The sequence below is a fragment of the Acomys russatus genome, chromosome 18 (assembly GCF_903995435.1).
Source record: "Acomys russatus chromosome 18, mAcoRus1.1, whole genome shotgun sequence".
NCBI classification, from domain to species: Eukaryota; Metazoa; Chordata; class Mammalia; order Rodentia; family Muridae; genus Acomys; species Acomys russatus.
Window position 1 is genome coordinate 12,189,150 of NC_067154.1, and position 19,059 is coordinate 12,208,208.

A 19,059-nucleotide genomic window follows, 5' to 3' on the forward strand; every position below is an offset into this window, starting at 1 on the left:
CCTCCCGGCTGAAAGGCTAGCACTTTGGGTTTGCTATTCAGAATCCGTCTTCCAGACAAGAGAAGTGGAGCCTGAGTGAGATGAATGAAAACGTCTGACTTCAACTTTTAATTTTCAGGTAAGGAGCTGGATTCTGTTCCCGCCTTAATTCTGGTGAATTCGGGACCCTGAGGTGGAGGGTGCAGAATCCTCTGGAGAAGGATTCTCCACGCAGTTTGAAAAGCGCGGTCCTGAGAGCGGCTAGCCCCAACCCCTGCTGATGCATTCTCTCCCCTACCTACCCACCCCTAATCCCGGGACAAACTGAGGAAGTTTAACAAAGGGTGGAGGCCGGGCTAAACTGGAGGCCGCCTTCGGGGCGAGCGGGGCGGGGGGAGTCGGGGGAGGGAATTGCCGCAAGTTTCTCTTTAAAAGCTCCGGGTGGAAAGCCTGCCCCGACTGTAGCGCGCGCCTCCCTGAATTTCGCCTTGCCTCTCGGCAGGCAGGCCCTCGGCGATCGGCGCGGAGGGGCCACCACTGAGAGCCCAGTCCCAGCCTGGCCACCACGGAGCCCTGCTGCCAAGTAAGAGCGCTTACCCTGGTCACCCCTCTCGCGCGCGGCCCGTGGGCTAGTGGGGACGTCCCCAGGCTCCATCCCTCCCCCCTTCCGCCCCCCTCCTCCCTTAGGCCAGGTCGGGTCAGGAATGCGGGAGGACGTGCAGGCTGACAGGTCCCCCTACCCCCCACCCTAAGCCTGCAGAGCCGCCCAGTCCCACCTTGATTGAGTCGATTTACTTACCAAAGGAGCTGGTTGCTTGCCTTCTGGGGACCCAGGGCGTTCCCGGACAGAGGCGTGGGTCCTTGGGGCGCACTCTGGCTGCCTTGAAGGGTGCAGAGTGGGGAAAGGGGCGTCAGAAAGTTGGTCTGGTGGACAGAGTTCTGGCCTTTGAGATATGGAGCTCGTAGACGGGAGAGAGCAGGGAAGATACTTCAGTGTGGCTGTGACTGTGGCTTTGGGAGCCGTAGGGTCGAGCGCCCAGCAGCTGTAGAGCGCACAGCTTGCAGCTGGGTTTTCTACCTAGCCTGCTGGAAAAGCTCAACTGAGAGACAGAGCTCCGTGAACAGAGCGGGGAGAAAGGTCCCCCGGCGTCAAGTATTCGTTCCCAAGTCGCCCTGGGAACCTCTCCCCGGGCCGTTATCCAGGAGGAAGTGAGCAGCTGGAGGAAAGAACCCGCACTGGTGAATCCCTGGGTGGTGTGTAGAGTCTGGTGTGTTTAGACTAGAGGTCCCCTGTACTAACCGCAAACACGCAAGCCTTTTGGTCCCTCTGTCCTACTCCAGCTTTGTTCCCTACTGGTGTTGTCGTTCCCCTCCCTCCCCCGCTCCCAAATTTTGAAGCCATAGGGTGTAGTGTCTCTATTCAGTCCACCAATAAAAATGGTGGGAAGAAACATTCCTTTTTCTTTATCACTCCCTGGCCCTCCGCAACAGAGATTACTAAAAATTTCTCCAGCCAATCAACCAATACCACAATAAAATAGAATGCGCATTAGGGGATGGTGGTGCCCCTGAGAGGAGCAGGGGACTGAGTTACCCAATGTGGCTAGGAAAGCTCCAGTTCAGTTGAGAGGTGCACGACGTCAGAAACACGCCCAAATTAATTTTAATTCCCCCAGGTCCTTGGGGTTGAAGAAATACTAAAATCAGCCCAGTGGATACTCCCCGCTCCCCCTCACCGAAGGGCGGAAGTTCAACGGCCCTGGTTTACTGTTGAGGGCTCCTATCTTTCCGCTGGAGCCCTGCCTTACATCACCACTGGATGTGTGTGTGCCTGCACCCTCCAAAGCCCATTTGTCGTCTTGGGAGAACCAGTAATGCGTGGTGTCTCGTGTACTTAGTTGGCCAAGGACTGAGTGGAGGGAGGATGCATTCGTTTCCTGGGTCACTTCACACATGAAAAAGCCAGCCTCCCTGTACAGACCGCATCTTGGAGAAAATTGTCACTTCTTCCCAGGCTTTGCCTTTTCTGTATCCTACTCTTTTCTCTTTTGGGCATCTGTGAAGCCAAGGAGACTGACTGGCTCTCAGTCGTCTGTATTTCTTTTCCCCTGTGACCTTTGTGTTAAAAAGCAAAATCACTTACACATGAAGTGACAACACAGTGAATAAAATCCAGTTCTGAGCACAAAGCCCACGCTGAAGCCTGCCATCCTGAAGCCCCCCGCCCCGAGATTTTTCCAGAATACTTTATTATTTCCTTTCCATCTGGGAGCCTCCCCTGGGCTCTTCCCTAACCCCCTGACCTCTGGATCACTAGTTGGGAAGTGTTTTGTGAGGGAAGCAGGTTTTCTGGGCTGTGATGTGACCATCAGAAAGCTAACTAATGTCCTAGAAAAGTATAAATTGCTTATTTAAGTTGTTTTTATCCCGAAGGTGTTCAAACGCGAGAGAATTATGGATAGTTATGTTCTCCTCATTAGTCCCAATGTTCTGTCCCACTTACAGTATGCCTTTTTTTCCTTTTTTATTTTTTATTTTATTATTATTATTATTATTATTATTATTATTATTATTATTATTATTATTGGTTTTTTCGAGATAGGGTTTCTCTGTGTAGCCTTGACCATCATGGACTCGCTTTGTAGACCAGGCTGGCCTCGAACTCACAGCAATCCGCCTGCCTCTGCCTCCCAAGTGCTGGGATTAAAGGCGTGCGCCACCACGCCCGGCTTTATTTTTTATTTTTTAGACAGGTTTTTCTGTGTAGTCTTGATTGTCCTGGACTTGCTCTGTAGACCAGGCTGGCCTTGAACTCAGAGATCCACCTGCCTCTGACGCCCTGAGTGCTGGGATTAAAGGCGTGAGCCACTATGCTGGCTCTTTTTTTTTATTTCTTAGTGAAGCTTTTTTAAAAGAACATCTTGAGAGCACAATTCTAAAAATGTTAAATAATTATAATGCTACTGTTACACTTAAGAAAGTCTACAAAGTTTTGTTTTGTTTTACTATCATCTATTACCCAGTCTATATTATATTTTTCTCTCAGGTGTCTTTCTGGAGTTGATCTCCATCCCATTGCTTTGCACAATGTGTAATATTCCTGATGCATGTCATGGCTTTCAAGCCACTTTTCTATCTACTTTTTGCAAAGTTCCACTAAAGACCAAGACGGGTAGTGTTGAATTAATTTTACCCTTAAGGAAACTTGAAAATGCAGACACTGTCTGGATTGTGTAGCTGGTTGCTGGGTAAACTCAGCACCTGACAGGCTGACTTCATTCTTTGGTGAACACAGACTGTCAGCATGGAGGACCAGCAGCTCTCCTTGGCCAAACTACCAGTGCCTTGGCTCCCCGTAGCCAGAATACCAGCAGCTCCCCTTGGCCAGAGTACCAGCAGCTCCCCTTGGCTGGCTGCACTGGAGCTTTTTACTTTCTCTCAGAAGACAGTTTGTAATCATTTGGTAATTGGCCTTTTGGAGCTTGAGATATGAGCTAGGAAGTCAGGAAGTCCAGGTTTGCTGTAGGAAAGCAGGCTCTTCTCTGGGTTGGGGGACAAGGCACATGCCTTTTGGAACTAGGCAGCATCATTCCTTCTTCTTCTCTGGCCTCTTAGTAAAATGAAGGAAATGACTGCATCTGGGTTCTAGAAAAAGCAAAGGCCACAGAGGAGAATTTGGGACAGGACAAGCTCCCCTCTTTGAGCATAACCTAGGTGTTTTGGCTGCTGGCATCTTTCATTCTGATGTCCCTAACTCCTATGACAGAAAGAGGGAGAGAGCTCTCTGTCTCCTTGCTAAAGTCCCAAGTTTCTAGACATCTTGGTTTATTTTGCCTTTGTCTAACAAGCATTGGTAACACCAGAATGTTTTGCTATTCAATTTTCACCACTTATGTTTATTTGCTTTTTAAATGAGGTGTTAAGAAGTAATTTTACATCTTATTAATGGTCATAGGTTGAGGTCCTCCTCAGCCAGCGGTGTGGGGGGAAAGGACTTGTTTCCGGTACTAGATTACCTGCTGTCTTGTTCGATTTTGCACTGGAATTGACAGGGAATGGACAGACCTTCCATAACACAGCCAGTTAGAGGCTAAGAAGTGGGGGGATCCAACCTCACTCACCAACTCGGGGAGCTCAGGTCCATGTTAGCCTTAAGCACCATTGTCCTGCAGCTTTAATCCCTTCTCCTTTAGGTACCAAGCTGTGTCCATCCAGGCAGATTCCCTAGGTAAGGTTGGGTCCACAGCTGCAGCTACGAGGGTGTAATTTCTTTCTTTGTAAAGTTTTGAGGACACTCAGGAAATATCAGCCTTTACGTTTAAGGGCCAAACCTGGCTTTAGCAGAACAGCTTGCAAACACTGCTGACAGTCAGTTTCTTCTGGAGAAAAGCCTCTGTGGTCTGGCTGCCTGGCATTTGTACCCTGGTAGATCATGAAGACTCAGATGAAATGGCTGGATGAAGCCAGGCGTGGTGGCGCATGCCTTTAATCCCAGCATTCTGGAGGCAGAGAGGCAGGCGGGTGGCTGTGAGTTCAAGGCCAGCCTGGTCTACAAAGTGAGTCCACGATGGCCAAGGCTACACAGAGAAACCCTGTCTCAAAAAGCCAAAAAAAAAAAAAAGAAATGGCTGGATGGAGTCTACCCTGCCACAGGACCGTAGAGCCTGCAAGACTAGCAGCTGTGTGCTGAAAGGAAGAACAGGCAGTGACCCACAGAAATGCAGTGACAGCTGTACACGTGATGTGGACGTCTCAGCCTTCAGCCTTGTTCAGACTGAAGCAAGTCCTCAGAAACTCATTATCCTGGTTGACTGGCATGTGTGCTCCTCCTTCATATGTGGCACGTGCTCAGCAGGATAGATAACTTGGCCCGGTATGTGGCTGATTTCCTAAGCCTGTGTCAGAGAACTTCCTAGCACCAAGACCACCTTTTCAGAATGATTTTTCCCCTCCCCCTTTCCTTCCCTTTTATTCAGGACAGAGGTTTTTAAATAGCCTAGGTTGGCATCAAATTTTACATGTAGCTGGGGATGACCTTGAACTTCTGACCTTCCTGCCTCTCCTTGGAAGGACTAGGATTACAGGCATGCACCACTACGATGTCTACTTTATGTGGTGCTGGGTATTGAACCCAGCACTTCAAGGTTTTTTTTTTGTTGTTGTTTGTTTTGTCCTTAGATGTGCCGAGGACTAAAGCCAAGGCCTTGTGGATGCTAGGCAAATGCTCTACCACTAAGCCACATATTTACCCCCATCATGACTTTTTGACAAAGCATTGGTCTTATCCAAATCAATTTATTATAGTCAAGCAAGTATATTCCCAGACTCTCAATTTCGTGCTGTTCATCTATGTCCCTCTTTAAGCCATACCATCTTGGTTGTTAGTGTGTTTGAAACCAGAGTGTGCATGTGCCTTCTTTGTTCTCTTCAGAGTGGTCTGGGTGATTCTGGATCTCTTGCAATTCCGTATGTACTTTAGAATTGATGGACTTGTCAGTATCCACAAAGAAATCAGCTAAGATCAGGGTTGTGTTGGAGGTACAGGTTATTTTTAGTTTACTGATGGAAAGCTGGATGAAGACTCAGCAGTTAAGACCCTGTACTGTTCCTGTAGAGGACAAGAATTTGGTTCCTGGCACGGGCATCAGCTGGTTCACAATTGCCTGCAACTCTACCAACAGGGAATCTTATGCCCCCTTCTGGCCATCACAGGGACTTCAGTTACATGCACATGCACGGATGATTACAAATTTAAAAAATGAATAAACATTTTAAAGAAAGTATATAGAAATATCATTATTTTGGATATTGATCTTCTATTCTATAATTTTTTTTTGACACAGGGTTTTTCTGTGTAGCTCTGGCTGTTCTGGACTTGCTTTGTAGACCAGGCTGGCCTTGAACTCACAGAGATCCCCCTGCCTCTGCCTCCCGAGTGCTGGGATTACAGGAGCGTGCGCGTGCCACCATACCCAACTCTATTCTATAATCTTGATGAACCCATTCATTGATTTTTTTTTTTAGTAAGTTTCTTAGGAATTAAAAAGTATTACATTTTATGTATGTGTACACAGAAGCCACTGCACATGTGTGGAAATCAGAGGACAGTTTTTAGGAGTCAGTTCTCTTCCACCACCACATGAGCTCTGTGGATTGAAATTAACATCATGAAGCTTGTTGCTGGCAAGCATTTTCACCTGCTAAGCCATCTTGTTGGCCTGGTTTCTCAAGATTAAAAAAAATGCATATATGTGAGTACATCCTTAAACAAGGCTATGGTACCTAGGAAGTGGAGAGTGGTCTTCTGAGGAGTGGCAAGTTTATAGGCAGATGAGTGTGAAAACAGGTAGGAACAGATGTGTTTAAGTTCCTTTGGCCAGAGCTCTGGGCAGCAAGCTGATGCTAGTTTTTGTGACGTTAAAGAGAGTGGAGGGTTGCTAATGCTGGCACTGGGAGTCAGGCTGTGACATCTACACTTAAGATGCAGTGAGAATATTAGAACCCACCTTAGAAGGAGACTTGGGATTAGCACTAATGTTGGTCGGCGACAATCGTATACCTGAGAGAGACTGTCCCACTCAGTACAAATGGGAACTTTCAGGTCTCTGGGTACGTGGCTGTCCCACTCAGTACAAATGGGAACTTTCAGGTCTCTGGGTACGTGGCGCCACACTGGAGATGCTATTATCTTGAGTGAGCACTGGAGACTTGGTACCAGCTGGCTTTGTGCAGCTGGGCCCAGCCAGCTTCGCTGATGTGGCAGTTGGTGGCTGTTGCTAATGCTCTCTGGGCTCTTTTATGAGAGCCAAGGCTGCCATGGACAGCCCAATCCCAGGTCTGAGGCTTTTAACCAGTTTCAGCACAGCATTCCTACTCCAGCATAGCCAGGCACTTCCAGCCAAAGATGTGGCTGTGGCCTCTGGGCTTGTGATTCCTGTCACTGGGCCCCCTTGGACTGGCTGTCACGTAAAGAGCTCAAGGCTCAAACAATGGACTGCTGGACCAAGCTGTTCCTCTCAGTCCCTCAGGCAAGAACCTGGTGTGGTAGCTTCTGGAGATGCCCAGAGTGTACAAAGCCAAGGATGCCTCTCCCTTTGATGGTCAGGCCTTCTCTTAGATAAAGCATCTGTGGAAGATGTCACTCAGGGAATGAGCCAATGAGCTGTACATGCCTTATGTATTCCTCACTAGGAATACACTCCCACCGTCTCCCACACCAGATACCTGAGCCCCTTCATGACCGTGTGTTCACCTAGACTGGCCCTGACCACTCCCCCCTTGAAGGACTAGCATCAAGTCTGCAGTCAGGTTCATTGCTGTAGACACCAGGCTTGTTTGGAATGACCGGGTGGCTTCCCAAGTCTACACTCTATCATCCTGGCCTCGATTCTCATCTCTCCTTGCTACTTTTTTGTGATCTTCCATCTCCTTCCAAGCGGCACTGAAGATCAGACCAATCTAATTAGTCCCAAGTTGGTAGTTCTAAGATATTGGACATCTGAAAGTGTGTGTGTGTGTGTGTGTGTGTGTGTGTGTGTGTGTGTGTGTGTGTGTGTGAGAGAGAGAGAGAGAGAGAGAGAGAGAGAGAGAGAGAGAGAGAGAGAGAGAGAGAGAGAGAGAGATATGGTTAAAACCTGTTTCTCATGTGGCATATTGATAGTGATTAATAGGAGACCATGCAAGCAAGAAGACTTCCATGATGCTATGGATAATCTTGAGAATCCAAATTAAAACCTGGCCATGCTGATGTGCTGTGGAGACAGACGCAGGGGAATGTCTGGGGCTCATTGGCTAGCCAGCCTAGGCTACTTGAATAGCTTAAGGCCAGTGAGAAACCCTACCTCAAAAACCAATGTGGATGGAGCCTTGAGAAACAACATGTAAGGGTGATGTCTGGCCTCCACACGCATGTGCACATATCTACACACACGCATTTCCACACATGCGTGTACCCCTACACACATACAAACACAAAACATTTTAAAACATAATACAAATGGAGTGGCAGGGTGGGTAGAGTGGTACTCTAGATTTTGTCTAGATTGTTCCCAATTTGAAATGATATTGGCCATCACCCTTTGATCGCTGGCTATGAACCAGTCACTACTCTGGATTCTTTGGACTTTTTTGTGTCACCCCAAGGACCCTGTCATTCTTCTCTCTCTGCGGAATCTGAGGCTACTCTCGGGTGCTGACACCCTGCTCTTATTGTGTATATTACCCTGTAGCCAAGCCATGCTTCCCTTTGTCTTGAGTGATGTAGGTTGGATATTTGAAGCCAGTGTGCATCCTTGCCTTGTGAGTTTATGTGTGTGGCCTTTGAGTCTGATTGTTTGCCTGACCCTTCGCTGTGGGGAACATGCTGGAGAGATGAGATGTGTCACTTCATTATTATATGTGTTATATGTGTAGGTACACGTGTGTGCAGATGTGCTTATCCATCCATGCATGTGGAAGCTGGAAGTTGTTGTTGCAATGTCTTCCTCGATTGCTTTTATACCTTATTTTTGGGAGATGGGAGATCTTACCGATTCTATAGTTCACAGCATCAGGTAGGTGGGCTGACCACAGAACCCTGGGCCCCTCCCCGAAGTGCCAGGGTTACAGACGCTGTGGGAATTTGAACTCAGACCCTCAAGCTTGCATAACAAGCACCTTCCCCACTGAGCTGTCTCCCTGGCTCCTTTTCATCCGACCTGAGTGTTCCCAGTAAGCACATCTGAAAGCACCCGAAATTGTTTTCTTCAACTGCCCCAGGAAACAGCCTGGTCAAAGGGAGATTCCACCCCAACCAGAGGTGGACTGTGGGAACTCCGATTGGTCACAACAAATTATGCCAACAAAGCCCTCATTCTGAAGGCTGAAAAATACTCAGCTTTGTATGGCTACCTTCTCACCTCCTTGCTGTGCCCCGAGCATTCCATCTCTGTAACCAGAACAGACAGGACTGAGGTGGAATTCAGGGCCAAAGTGAATCAGGCCTGGACCAGTCTGGTGTCTCAAAGTCTCCATTTGTGTCTGAGGTATTCCCTCATGCTCTGACTACACCTCATCGGCCCGGCACAGCCTCCCTCCTCAATGTTTAGTCAGAAGCAGCCCCAGCCCACTGCTTCGGAATTCAGTCTTGACTCTGAGCCAAGATCATTAATCACCCATATTGGTCTCAGCAGGAATTCCAGTCTAGTGGAGGAGCCGGCACTCACCTGAGGCCCTGATCGGAAACCTAAATCTCTAGAGATGTCAAACAGAAGGTTTTCATTGGTGACGGAGTTCTGCTGAGCTCTGGCCCTGCTGTTTGAATGAGAGCAACATGGGCCACACTTCTGTCCTCTAGTAGCTTGTCTCCTCTCTGCCATGCTTTATATCTGGGGACAGAAGGATAAAAAATGGGTCCTCTAGACCCTAGACATGAAGATGCACGCTGGAGACGTGGCTCAGAGATCAAGAGCACTTGCCGTTCTTCCTGAGGGTCTTCATTCAATCGCTAGCACCCACCCACATGGCAGTTTCACAGCTGTTTGTAGCTCCAATTCCAGGGGAATTGTGCCCTCTTCTGACCTCTGTGGGCACCAGATACACACATCATGCACAAATATACCTGCAGGAAAACCACCCACGCACATAAAATTTAAAAAATGAAAAACACAATCAGAACGACAGATAAGCTGTAATAAAGCTATATTGGAAGAATCTGACCAGTGGCCTGGCAGGCCAGAAGGCAAGCCACATACAGTCGCACACAGTCATATAGACTCCCACACAGTCACATATAACAGGAGCCTACAGAAATCTCTTCTCGGAGGGCTGTGAGCTCGAGTTGGGGAAAGGAACAGATATGAGGGTCACACAAAGATCGGGTTCCACAAGAATAGTTTGAAAAGCCAAAAAGTACGATGCTCCAAATGCAGTGTAGGATTTGTATGTGATGTGTTTCCCCCTGGCTGTGCATGGCTGAGAATTGCTATCGCGTTCGCCAGAAACAGTAGTTGTTGCTGCCTGGGCTTGGAAGGAACAATGCATTCCGGGAAGGGAGCTGTGGGCCAGAGCAGCCATTGCCACGGGGATGGGATTTGTCACATGCCAAAATCAGGGTGAGGTGACAGTGCCTGCCAGACACAGGTACCCCCAGTCCCACGATTTTCCACACAGCTCATATGAGAGTCGTAGTTTATATCTGTATAGATTTTCTTGTTTTATAACAAAGTTTAATGAAACCTGAACAGATCTTGGACGATATTTCAATTTTCTTAAATGATAGAGTTTTGTTGTTGTTTTGCTTTGTTTTGTTTTTACTGTGTTCCATAGCTGACAGATTTGAGGTGCTTATTTCCTGGTGTGCTTCATTATTCCAGTTAGTAATAAAGACAGTAACAGACACAAAGGTCAGCCAGGAGGGGCCATCGTGAGTTTACAGAGGGTCAGCTGGGGGGATGCTCAGTGGTTAAAAATAGTACAATTACCTCTTTATTATGTATTCCCTTTACTAATATATAGTGGTTTTATTCTTTTTTTCTTCTTACTAATTTTGTGTCTACTTTGTTAGGCTTAAGTTTTGAGTTTCCATTTATTTGGTTGTTTTCCACCCCTTGACACTTTATCGGTGTCTGTACAAATGGGTTGTATTTCTTGAAACCCTAGAAAGGTGGGTCTGGCCCACCTGGTCACATGCACAGGAAGATACTACATGCTGCTTTCTAATTTTAGCTCAGCTGCCAGATCAGGGTGTATAAGGAAACACACACACACACACACACACACACACACACACACACAGTGGAAAGGTAGCCTAGGAGAATGTGACATGAGCAAGAAATCCTACTTGGATGAAGCCCAGAGCAGAGTCCTCAAGACATGTTATCAAAAGTGAAGACATTAAGAAAACCATCTCATAAAAAGCATGCATGATATCCATCCCAACAGATGAACAGTCCTTAACCTAGAAATAATTCAAGAAAAATGAAGCAAGGACAGCTCTAACATTCATAACTCCTTAGTAACTGATTGCAGAGATAGCAAAGAATATAAAATGTGGAACAAATAATTCAAAATTCAGCATGTTGAAAGATATAACCTGCCTGGATGTATACACACACAGAGTAGCTGATTTTAAAAGAAGACACAATAAAATAATGCCAATTAGAAACATCCTTAGCCTGTGAGGACACAGTCAGAATGGGAGGATGAAAAGTGACCATCCTAGCCAATAGATTCCAAAGGCAAGCAGGAGTAGATTAGCTAAACAGACATACAGGACAAGATAGCTTAGATGAAGAGGGTTCCTATGCACTGATCAAAGGAACCATCTATCAAGAAAATATAGCAATAAATCTATATGCAGCAAGCATTGAAGCACTGACTTCTCAAAGCAAACACTATTAAACGTAGAAGGGAGATTTAGACTCCAATATAATAGTGGCTGATAGTCAATCTTTTCCAAACTAGAAAAAAAAAAAAAATCCCAAAATTTGCTGTGTCCTCTATCACTTGATCCTGGAAACCTAACTGGGCCAATGAGGAAATGAAGAAAGAACGGACACACAGACACAGGCGCGGAGAAGCTAGGATCGGATGGGTTGTGCTCACTCTGATGGCTCAGCACCAACTACTACAACAACCAGGAGGTCTCTAGTAGTCTCAGGCTGTGTTATGTGGGAAGTAGAAGCTGCAGTTGCTAGTTTTTACACTCACTGGCCAACAGTGTGTAAACACTTGTACTTGCACACACTGTCAACATTCACACTCAGCTGGAGATAGACTTTGCCATTCTGATGGGTCTGAGGCACTGTGGTCCTTGACCTGGCAGTGCCCATGTCAGACAATGCACAGTCACTCAGGACTTTATCCACTCTTTATAAATTTCACTCAAGGCTTCCTTAGCTTCCCAGAGAAATTCATGTAGTAGCACAAAAGGCCTGAACTAGCCAAGGAACCTTTAGCAAAGTTGTAAGCATAATACCTCGCTCCAAAATACCCCAGAGCTGAGTGTGGTGGCGCATGCCTTTAATCTCAGCACTTGGGAGGCAGAGGCAGGTGGATCTCTGTGAGTTCAAGGCCAGCCTGGTCTACAAATGAAGTCCAGGACAGCCAAAAAAAAAAACCCTGTCTTGAAAAACCAACCACCCCCCCCAAAAAAAAACAAACAACACCCCCCAAAAATACTCCAGAGCCACAGAAACAAAGGCAGTGGGTTGTTTGCATACAAACGGACGTGCAGACTAGTGGAACACAACTTTATCTTTAGTCAACTGCTTCTTGGTGAGTGTTAAAAATATACTTCAGGAGAGCTGGCTGTGTAAGCCTGAGGGCCTGAGCCATGTAAAGGAGTAGTATGGTGGCATGTGCCTGTAACTCCAGTGTGGGGAGGGGGAGCTGGGTGGGGACTCACTGGCCAGTGAGTTTACCTAGTCAGAACAGCAAGTTCCGATGCAGCGAGATACCTTAAAAGATTAAATTTAAGGTGGAAAGAATAGAAGATGATATTGGAAGTGAACTGTGGCTTCCCTACACACACGTGCAGGTGAGTGTGTGAGTCCCTGCACATGCACGTGTCACACACACACACACTACACTATGTAGTTTCTACAGTAACTAATAACAGTAGATGGCAAAAGAGGATAACTACCTCTAATAGGCTAAACATAGGTCCTTACCTTACCCTGCCCTCCCCTTCCAAATCAAGATAAATTTGATTTATCTTGGACTTTAAAAGCTTACTTTTACTATTAGAGCAAAACACAGGGGAAACGCCTCAGGAAACACACAAAGATTTCCTGGATAGGACCCCAAAGTACAAGGAAAGAAACAAGCAGAAATTGATAGCTGGAATTACATCAAGTTCTAAAGGTCCCACAAACAACAGAGTGAAGAGGCAACCTGAACAATGAGGTGGACCTTGCCTTTCTTCACCTCACAATGAATATCCTCTGGAATATAAAGAGAGCCCAGAGTAGTCCAGAGAATGTGAAAATTGGAATAGATGTTTATTGAAGAGGAAATACAAATAGCAAAGAGGGGTGGTTTTTTGTTGTTGTTTTTGAATTTTGTTTTTGGACAGAGGGGTCAGCTCATTTCTTCATTCACTAAGTACATACAAATGAAAACTGCAGTAAAATTCTAGCTCACCTGATTGAGAATGGATTTTTTTTTTTTTTTAATCTTAGTGAAGATTTGGAGAAAAGGTAACCCTCACACACCATCCTAGTTAGCTTTAACTGTCAACTTGACACCCTAGAGTCATCTGAGAGAAGACCTTCAAAGGAGGAATTGCCCAGATCAGAATGCTCCGGGAGCATGTCTGGTTGAGGGGGTCTGGGGTGGGGTTGTCCTGATTGCTAATTGTTGTAGGAAAGCCCAGCCCACTGTGGGCGGCACCATTCCCTGGGCAGGTGGTCCTGGGCAGTCTAAGAAAGCAATTTCTTTCTTTCTTTTTTTTTTTTTTTAAGAAAGCAGTTTATACCACAAGTTCCTGCTTGGGCTCTTGGCATGACTTCCCTCAAGGACAGACTGTAGCCTGTAAGCTGAGCAAAGCCCTTCCTCCCCTAAGATGCTGTGGTCCAAGTATTGACTTTTTCACCCATATTGCTGAGTTTGTGTCCAACTTTTCTCTCTAGGGCTTAAGTTAAATTCATCTGCTTGTTTGTATCCTCTTCCAGATCTGTGACCATTTTCTTTTAAACCAGAAATCTTTTCAAATCTTCATCTGGCACTGTGCCTGTTCTGTGTCTTTGGGTTTAGAACTTGAGTTAGGTTCTTGTAGAGGTACCATGACGCCCTCATTTCGGGGCGGTGGTCCGTTGGCTGGATCTCTCTCTAGTTCTCTCCCCACCCCCACCCTGAGGTGGGGCAGCCCTGGCACCACTTTAGGAAGGAGCTTCGTTTCTTTTCACTCCTGTGGGAACTATGAAGACGGAACCCACGATGTCCTCTTTTTTCCTGCTCCTTTCCTTTGCGTCCTCCACGGGTTCCTGAAGATCTTTATTTCTCTCTTGGAAATAAAGTTCATCTCTCTTTATTCCAGCTCCCTTCCTTCACTGCCTCGCACAGCCTCTTGTGTGCCATCTCGCCCCAAGTCCCCCTCACGAAGGATTTTCAAATCCTACTATCTGTGCATTGTCAATCCTGGAATCAAATCAGAGACTCTGGGATATACTGGAAAGTTCCTGGGGTGGCAGATAAAGACACGAGTGCTGTTGTTTGGACAATTGAAGTATCACTGTTCGTAGGCATCCCAGAAATGGGGGCACATTGAAGATCTAGAACCTCATCTTACCCTCTGATCCCATCCTTTCCCCCTTAACTCCTGATCCCGTCCTTGTCTGCTTTCACCCACTGGTCCCATCCTTCCTTCAACCCTGCAAGAGCAGCAAGCCTTGGCTGATGCAGCCCTGTTTCCAAGTCTTACTAGAGACACCCTATAGTCCTCTGTCCCAATTCCTTTAGCACCGTTTAACACCTACTTAGTTTATAAAGCACAGGCAATTGAACTTCTCCAATATAGTGTACTGTATAAATGAGAATTTCTGTTTTTTAAACAGTGCTGTATAAAAGCTGGATCCAGAAGGGCCGGCCTAAGCTTCATTCCCCAGCTCCAAGTCATACTTGGAGAAATCAAAGTTCTAAATTAAACCCAGCCCTCTGATGCTCACAGCCGAGCATTGGCCCACACTCTCATTGCCGACTGAACAGCTTGTTTGGAATCAGGAGTGCAGTGCCAGTGTGACCCAAGATACACCAGCTACTCATATATTCGACCTTCAACTGTAGACTAGAGATCAGAGAAACTTTTTCTTAGATTCTTTTCACACAAAGTCTCATGGACTACGTGGGGTTTTGTTGTTGTTTGGTTGGTTGGTTTGGTTTCTGTTTTTTTGCTTGTTTGTTTGGTTGGTTTTTTTGAGACAGGGTTTCTCCATGTAGCTCTAGATGTCCTGGACTCACTTTGTAGACCAGGGCAGCCTTGAACTGTCTTGTCCTGTTGTGTGTGGAGGGAAAGTGTGAGAACAGCGCGAGTGGTCAGTGACTGTTAGGGCAAGAGCCACATACAAGGCCTCGAGGAACTGATGTTTCTGAAGAAGTCCTGGGACCCTGAGTCCCCCCTCTGTGAGTGAATTCTTTCCACATGCCCCTCAGATGGCTCTCTTGTCAGGAGAGCCAAGTGGACATTGTATCCTCAACTGGATTGGATTGAACTGAATGTTAAGAGTATCCTTAACTGCTGAATTGCAAATCAGGGAGAAAACCCAGGGGACAAAATGTATCACTTCTGATAAGCTACAGTAGTGAGCAACCCCTTCCAGCAGTCAGATCTTTCTGTCCTTAGTCATGTTGCTTGTAGCCTTCTGATGTTGACATTTTCCCGGCCTCCACCACATGAGTACTTAGCAGCATCTCCTGCCAAGTTCCCAGGTATCACTCTGGTGATGTTCAGTAGGAGGTTCTTCAAAGAAGGTCCTGTGGAACAGACCCCCCCCCCCCATGGCCTCAGGACGTGTGACCTGAGCTGCGGGGTCTCCTCGGTCTTTTGCTGTGTCTGGCTGACCCAGTTGGCCAACACCCTCTGCTCATACAGCAAGAATTCCAGAATTTCCGTGATGTCTGTGATGCAACGTCCCTGCTGTGGGGGTGTTCCAAGACTGTGGCTATGAGGAGACTCCTCTGAGGTACTCAGAGGGGTGCTGAGGTCACAGCTTCCTCTTGTCTGACCACTCAATAGGGAAGGAAAGATGGGGCTTCGTCGGGGCTTTTGGCTATCTTCTCTCTCTCTTCCCCTCCCTCTTTCTCCCTCCTCTCTTCTTCCTCCCACCTCCCTTGCCCCCATGGTGTATGTGGTACATAATGCCCGTGCACATGTATGCTGAGGCCAGGAGAAGACATTGGGTGTCTCGCTCTGTTGTTTTTTGTTTTGTTTTGTTGGGAGAGTTGTTTGTTTTGTTTTTGAGACAGAATCTCTGGCTGAACTTGAAACCTTCTGTCTAGGCTGGTTTACCAGCCAGTACCCAGAATCCACCCGTCTCCATATCTAGCACTTGAATTACAGGCAAAAACGGACATGCCCAGCTTCTATGTGACTGATCAGGATTTAAACTTAAGACCTCTTGCTTTCACAGCAAGCACTTTTAGCTACTGTACCATCTCCCTAACCCCTTTCTTATTTATGTGTGTGTCTCTCTGTGTGTGTGTGTGTGTGTGTGTGTGTGTGTGTGTGTGTGTGTGTGTGGTGCCTGTGTGCCTCAGAGGCCAGAAGAGGGTGTCAAGTCCCTTGGAGCTGGAGTTGGATTTGCACATGGTTGTGAGCCATCTGGTGTGAGTGCTGGGAATTGAACAGCAAGTACTCCTAACTGCCTAGTCACTTCTCTAGCTCTTTTCCTGACTTCTTGTGGCCAGGGCTGGTGGAGTGGGTCTGAGGAAGACAGAGGTGCCTCCATCCTTTCAGATATCTCCATATATGTGAAGAAGCAAATGGGGGAATTTACCATGTTTATGTTCGGGTGTTGGAAAAGGAGGAAAAATTGCTACTTCTGTTTGGAAGAAAGAGAAGCCTAGAGCCACAGCATCTGCACAGCCCCACTACTTTGGGTGTCTGGTCTTCTGAGATGCCTGGAACTTCTCCCTCTTCTGGGTTAGTTGGATGCAGTTAGAAATTAGAGGTGGGGGAGGCACAAAGATACAATCTCCAAAGAAAGAATCTGGGTCACCAAAGCAATGCTAATTAAAGCAAAATATTATGTTTGCATATCAGGGTAGGGAAACCTCCCTGCTGCTGACCACAGTGGAAACTGGCCATCTTTCTGCCAGGCAGTTAGTATAGTTTTCGGAAAAGTTGACTTTTTTTTTTTTTTTTTTTTTTTTTTTTTTTTTTTTGCCTAGCTAGTTTACTTTTAGGAATACCTCCAAGGCTGTGCAACATTTAACAACACGAATTTTCATTTCAACAATGTGTACATGACAAAGAGAGGAAGCAGGACTACTGTTTACCCACATGACTGAATACTCTATAGGTGTACTTTTGTGTCACTATGGCAAAACACTAGAGAAAACCAACTTGAGGGGATTTGTGTTGGCTCATGGTTTTAGAGGTGACAGCTCGTCAAGGTAAGAAAGGTATGGCAGAGAAGAGAACTTCACTCATGGCAGCCAGGAAGCAGAGATAGTGCCTGTGCTGTGCCACTTCCTGTACTTCACCCAAGGAACATCCTGCTGGCTGGGTCACTCACTATTCTCCTCCGCTTAAGGTCACACATGCAGAAGTCGTCCTTAATTCTTAGGTATCTCTCATTCAGTTCAGTTCACCATCAAGATAAAGCATCACAATAATAACTACAGAAAAGAGAAGTTAGACAGAATGTCTATAATATACTATTCAGTTAAAAGCAGTTTGTGAGCCAGGCATGGTGGTGCATGCTTTTAATATCAGCAGTCTGGAGGCAGAGCTAGCCAGATCTCTGAATTTGAGGCCAGCCTGGTCTATATAGAGAATTCCAGGACAGCCAAGGCTACACAGAGAAACCCTGTCTCAATAAAGAAGAAGAAGAAGAAGAAGAAGAAGAAGAAGAAGAAGAAGAAAGAAGAAGAAGAAGAAGAAGAAGAGAAAAGAAGAAGAAGAGAAGAAGAAAGAAGAAAAGAAGACAGAAGAAAGAGAAGAAGACAAGAGAAGAAGAAGACGAAAAGAAGAAGAAGAAGAAGAAGAACAAGAACAAGAACAAGAACAAGAAGAACAAGAAGAACAAGAAGAAAGAACAAGGAGGAGAAGGAAGAGAAGAGGGAAAAAAGAAAAATCTGTGTGTGTGTGTGTATGTGGTTTTTTTGAGACAAGGTCTTTCTATGTAGCCCTGGCTGCTATGGAATTCTCTATGTAGATAACGCCCAACCTTAAAATGCAGTTTTCAAGCTGAGCATGGTGGCACTCACCTTTAATCCCAGCACTCAGGAGGCAGAGGAAGGTGGATCTCTGAGAGACTGAGGTCAGCCTGGTACATAGAGAGTTCTGGACCAACAAGCCAGCCTACATACTGGTGTGCGTGTGTGTGTGTGTGTGTGTGTGTGTGTGTGTGTGTGTGTGTGTGAGAGAGAGAGAGAGAGAGAGAGAGAGAGACAGAGAGACAGAGACAGAGACAGAGACAGACAGACAGACAGACAGAAATCAGTTTCCAAGGCAATGTGTAGAAAGAGATTCCAATTGGTTTCAATCCCCACTGCTGGGATTGAACCAGTGATTTGTACATGCCAGGCAAGCACTCTACCTCTGGGCTATGTCCCCAAGCCTTGTTTTGTTTTTTAATTTTAATTAAATTAATTTTTTGACTATGTGTTTCACCTCTGGCTGGCCTTGAACTTGTTAGGTAGTCCAGGGTATTTCAAAGCCCTTCCTCTTGAGTATGGGGGCTATGGGCATGCTGGGTGATTCAGAGTTTTCTACTTATTTATTTATTTATTTATTTTAGTATACAGTGCTCTGTCTGCATGCACACCTGCAGGCCAGAAGAGAGTACCAGATCACAGTGTAGATGGTTGTGAGCCACCATGTGGTTGCTGGGAATTGAACTCATGACCTCTGGAAGAGCAGTTAGCTCTCTTAACCTCTGAGCCATCTCTCTAGCCCCCAATTCAGAGTTTTCAAAGGTAATAGATAACAGAAGAGATGGAAGAGCAAGCACTGCAGATTTGATGGTGATTGGCACAACAGCTGTGTTATACGTTTACTTTCTCCCTTTTGTAAGTTTACATTTTCTCAGATTTTTACCATCACTCTGTATAGCTTTCCCAGCAGAGAGGGGAATGCACATTAGAATTATTTTTAAAAGTAGCTGAATCAGACACATGACAGTGGAGCAGAAGAAGCAAAGAAGCCAAGAGCCCCTCTTCTAGGGAAGATGTGGCAGTGCGCAGGGACACACCCGTGGAGCCTGGGAAACGGGTATGCAATCTATAGACATGCAAAGCCAGAAATTAAGAGTTCTCTTTTAAAATTACAAGATCAAATTTTCCCCACTTCTTTCTGGAACAAGATTAAAGGATCTCTAAGACTCTGAAGCCCATGGAGGGAAGACAAGGGCCAGGCTAGGACCACAGAGCACAGAGCAA

At 46.3% G+C, this 19,059-nt stretch overlaps 1 protein-coding gene across 1 annotated transcript in view; it reads left to right on the top strand.

Annotated features, from left to right (window-relative positions):
* The first annotated feature begins 412 nt into the window (after positions 1-412).
* The window catches only part of Loxl2 (lysyl oxidase like 2), a 92,556-nt gene continuing 73,909 nt past the window's right edge, over positions 413-19,059 (top strand). Inside the window, exon 1 of the mRNA XM_051160775.1 lies at positions 413-562. The gene's annotated coding sequence lies outside the window, so the exon portion shown is untranslated. The remainder of the gene's footprint in view (positions 563-19,059) is intronic.